This window comes from Bidens hawaiensis, unplaced genomic scaffold, assembly GCF_021521415.1.
Source record: "Bidens hawaiensis isolate Kalapana, Puna unplaced genomic scaffold, B.hawaiensis_p1.1 tig00046017_1, whole genome shotgun sequence".
NCBI classification, from domain to species: Eukaryota; Viridiplantae; Streptophyta; class Magnoliopsida; order Asterales; family Asteraceae; genus Bidens; species Bidens hawaiensis.
Genome location: NW_027498186.1, coordinates 38,277 through 43,340, shown reverse-complemented (window position 1 = coordinate 43,340; position 5,064 = coordinate 38,277).

The following is a 5,064-nucleotide window of genomic DNA, read 5'->3' as shown; positions in this document are numbered from 1 at the left end:
GTGTAAGCAAAAGAAAAAAAAACTAGTTAAAAATGGGCAAAATTAATATATGATTTTATAGTTTTAGTAAAGGTAAGGGTAAAATGGTCATTTTATAAGCTATTTTTAATCAAATGGGTAAATATGTAATATTTATGTTTAATGAAAGGGATATTTGTAATTCTGGATTGGGTATATATGTAATTGATCAACTTAGTAGGGAATATATGTAATTACCCCTTTTTTTTTATCAGTTTTACTCAATACATTGGAAATTGAGGTCTAAAAAATGATTCTTTATTTGCCTAAATATGTTGCCAGCCAAGTATTCAAAACATGTTAAACATATATTAGAGACATAAGCAACTGAAACTGCAAAAATATATAATCAGTTCATACATATATCACTGAAATACAAAAGAAGTCAACCAAATTAACTATGGATGTTGATCCCGATCCGCCGGTGAATCCTAAGCGGCCTGCGGATATTGTCGTGGCGTTGGTAGTGGTCGCTCCTACAATCCATGGGCCCGCCTCAAATCCTTCATCGTCTTAAACACCCACCCCATCAATTCCTCAACGCGGTCGATCTGGCGACCAAAGTCCTGGGCGACCGCCCGTGTAGCCGGAGACAAATCCATATAGATGTGTTGCGGGTACTGTGATGGCTACGGGTGTGGAAGATGCGGCCATGGTATATCATGATAATTGGACCATCAGTATGAGCCCCGCCAGCACTCGGAAGCACCTCATGAAAAATTGGGATCACTGCCGGCAACAACAAGGGAACAAAAATCTGGAGATTCCTCGAGCGAAATCGAAGGGCCCCATTGAACATGCGTGTATGATGTGTGGGTGAAAGAACATGGTTTAGGTGTTTAATGTTGTGTGTTTTAATTGTTTATATGTATCGAACACGAATACTTCGAGTGGTTTTATGATTACAGGTGCTCGGAGCTTAAAGGAATTAATTTGGAGTACTTAGGAAGGTAAGAGATCAAGTTACGGATGAAGGGAAGCAACTGAGTGTTCAAATGATGAACAAGCTTAAGGAAATGAAAGAAAGATGTTATGGTACTGTAGCAACTGTAAGCTACGGTGCCCAACCCGTAGTTTGCAGTGGAGTGAATGAAAATGAACCCGTAAGGCAGAGAAGAAGAGTCGTAGCCTACGGGCCAGTCTTAAGCTACGGTGGCCATGTCGTAGCTTACGGTCTGGCCTGACAGGAAATGTCGGTTTTGAGTATTTTTCTTCCATATTTAAGCAGAGTAAAACCTTAAATCGATTATTCTTCATACCATATCATACTTGGACATTCTTGGGGACATCTTTCATCATCCTAACACCCTTTAATCATCATAATCATTCATGTTCTCGTCATCTCAACTAATAATCAAGATCTTCAAGATGCATATGCTAGGCTAAAGCTCTCATAACCATCTCCGAGAGTAGGGTTGTGTTTGAAGCTAGACTCTCGGTACTTTAACCTCTTGATGTTGGATTTGGATTTGAGTAATCATTCGGTTAGTTGAATATTTATGTTTGTTTATGTGGTTGAACAGTTTTTCATAATTGAACGCTTTGAAGTTTTATAAGTTAATTGATTTGTGGTCATCAACTTTTAGGATTAAATTCTTAGTCATTGGCCCGTTTATCTTTAACCATTAAGCCGATTGCATTTATCAAACCTTAAAACTGGTAATCAATTAGGTAATTATTCATCCAAACCAATTGTGCGGATTAAGTTCTGTCAATCACTAAGGTCAAATATTTAGTCTTTTGATTATAGGTATAAGCAAATGAGTTTTACAAGTAGGTTTAATCAACTCGTCTAGTCTGTTTCACAAACTGAACCCTAGAGTTTGATTATAGGCTTGGGAACTCTATCTTGATATAGAAGAATTGTAAAGCTAAGTACTTTGTGTGCTAGGTGTAGAAGGTGATCACTTCCTTTGAAAAGTGAGACGTTTGTATTGGTGATCTATACCATTTTAGGGAAAGGACTAGTGAATAAAACTCTCAATCAAGGATTAGGGAGAGGACGTAGAGTGAATTGGTTAGCATTCACTTGAACCTCAATAAATCCGGCTGTGTCATCTCTAAGCCTTAACTCTTTATCTATTTGTGTTTAATTTTACAAGTTGTTAAAAGACTTTAATAAAGTCATTAGCTCGTTAAAATCGGATTAAAAGATAAGAAAAACTATTCACCCCCACCCCCACCCCCTTCTAGATTTTTATAGACCGGTTTGTCTACGCCATATCCACCACTTGATAAATGAAAGATTATGCATGTTTGTTTTGTAGGTGACATAAATCATTAGCACATGCAGAAATGGACACCACCACACCCCAACCTACAGCGGAAATCGCCGAGGCGCGATTATGACTACTCATAAGCTCAAAGACACTAAATAAATATGGTGACAGTAACTAATTATTTCATTTCAAACCAAAATACACACAGAATTCAATACAAGAAAGAAAACAAGTAATAATACATGAACCAAAAGAATTATACAATTTTCTTTTATTATTTTAAGGATACCCTAAAGTCTAAACTAAATTTTTCAAACTTTCAATCATCCCAAATTGCAATCTGCAATGTGCGTAAAAAAATTTTTATTTGTTAACAACACTTGTTAAGTGAGTAGCCACAATTTTGATATAATTATAATATATAAGTAATATGAAAATAAACAATTCATGCGGGTGCATAACTAACGAGATAAAAATTGGTTTAACATAAATCCTAAACGGTTCTTAGAGATATTGAAAAGCCCCGATTTAGTTATGCATAAACCTAAATGATATAATGCGAATCAGTTTGTAAACAGGTGCATAATTAATTTGTTAGTTATAAACCTTCTCTAGTCTCTGTTGATTTTTTTACCACAACTAATTTTCCACTCTCAAGCGTTCTTGGTGCTCAATTGCTCGGTTTTGCTTTTGTTGACTAGAAAAGTCAACTGTTTTGGTTGTTCATCATCTTCCATCGACATTTCAAGTAAATAGTAAACATAAAAGTAGTTCATTTTATCATCTAAGTTAAAGCCCTTAATCAATTTCAATGATTGAATGGGTTCGTTGATCAATTTCTCTAAGACCCGTTTAGGGTTTATGTTAAGAACTAAATTGAGGCTTTTCAATTGCACCATTAATTAAACCAGAAAATAGAACGGGTCATCTCTCCCGTCATGTTACGTTCGGTGAAAATTCTATCATTTCAAAACCAACCCTCATTACCTTCTTTGTATGGCTTCCTTGACACCTATACAAACCCATTATTCACCTACAACACCACACCACCTCCCGTCTCTTGCCCACACCCTCAGCCTACCAATCTCGGCCCCGTTAGTCCAAACTCCACAACTCAACCTGCTCAACCGAACCCAACAAGCACCACACATCTCAAACACCTGATCCCGACCCATCTACTATTCCCCGGCCCACCAAATAAGAATTGTTTTTCCAAAATGGGGAAAAGGGGGCGGGACTTATTTACCAAAATCGGTGATTTGAAAAGTATTTACTAAAATATGTTTTTTTTTCTATAAACTTATCTTTTCTCACTCCTATACTTATTAATAGGGCCATCAATTCATGGCATGGACCTGCTAACACAACACGACACAGTTTTAATAGGTTTGGGTTTGAGCTTAACAAGTTTCGTGTCTTAAACAAGTCAACCTATTTAAGACATGTTTAAATTTGTGTACTAACATGTTAAATACATGTTAACCTGTTAGTAACATGTGTAGATTTTTATTTTAAAAAAATAAATATATATACACTCTTAAAGTCTTAAAACTAAAATCATACTTACAAACAATATTTCAATAATGCACGTAGAACCCAATATTATATTTTTATAGATGTAATGATTTGCATCTATGTTTTTTTATTTCAAGTATGTTATGTATTTGTCATCTTTTGTTTCTAGTATGTTATGAATTTGTGGTTTTTTGTTTCAAATAGGTTGTGGGTTATCTATTAATTTAAAACTTTTATGATTGTTTTGTAAATTTTGGTTTCGTTACACATGTATTATTCATTGTGTCTTTAAACATGTCCTTTAATAGGTCTTAAAAGGTTAACATGCTACTAAACAAGTTCGTGTTTGTGTTTAGTATAAAAGCTCATCATATCTTATCGTGTCGTGTCCGATATGTTATGACAACCCTACTTTCTTGAAAATTATATTTAAAATAGATAGATAAAAAAATGAATTAAAAATAATAATGCTTTATTTTTTTTTCATCCCGTCTAAATCAAAATTATTCCAAAAAAAATTGTTTTTTAACATACTCATATTATTTAACTATTTATTTATTTATGAAAACCGATTTAAAACAAAAAAAAAGCATTATTTTGGTTTTATTGTCTTTGTTTTTAATCGCTTTACTATTGTTATTTTTATTGTTTTCTTCAAGTTGTATTCTTATATAGGCATGCTTTTAACATCGATATTGGTACTGGTATTGTTTAGTAGAAATCTGATCGGGTTGCTATTGGTACTGGTAGGATACTTACACTCGTAAAGCTTACGATATCAAATAAAATTATTTTAGAATAAACTCTATTAGAACAATATTTGTACTGAAATACCGGGAAAATAATTAAACACAACAACAAAAACCATATAAAAAAATGTCGGTGCCGGTTTGAATTATACCGGTACTAATGTCGTTCATTCAAAACCGGTTTGGTTTAGACGTAAGTTATTTTTTGGCATATATTATTCATAGCATAATGATGGAAATGCTATTTAAAAGGAAAAATAATATAAATTTTACATTATAAAACATCCGTTTTAATCATAAAACAACTAAAAAAATCTATCATAAAATAGTTGTATTATCAAACATAAACATATTGTACCCTCAAATATAAAAAGTTTGCTTGAAGAAAAAAAAAGAGAAAAAAAAAGAAAGCAACGAAAAACCAAAACAAATAAAGGATATGAATATGTAAAAAACAGTTTCGAAAAGCATTATTTGAATAGTTTTTGATTTAGACAAGATGAAAAAGATAAAAGCTATTTAATTCATTTTTTTATCTATCTTTTCTAAGTATAAAATTTTAA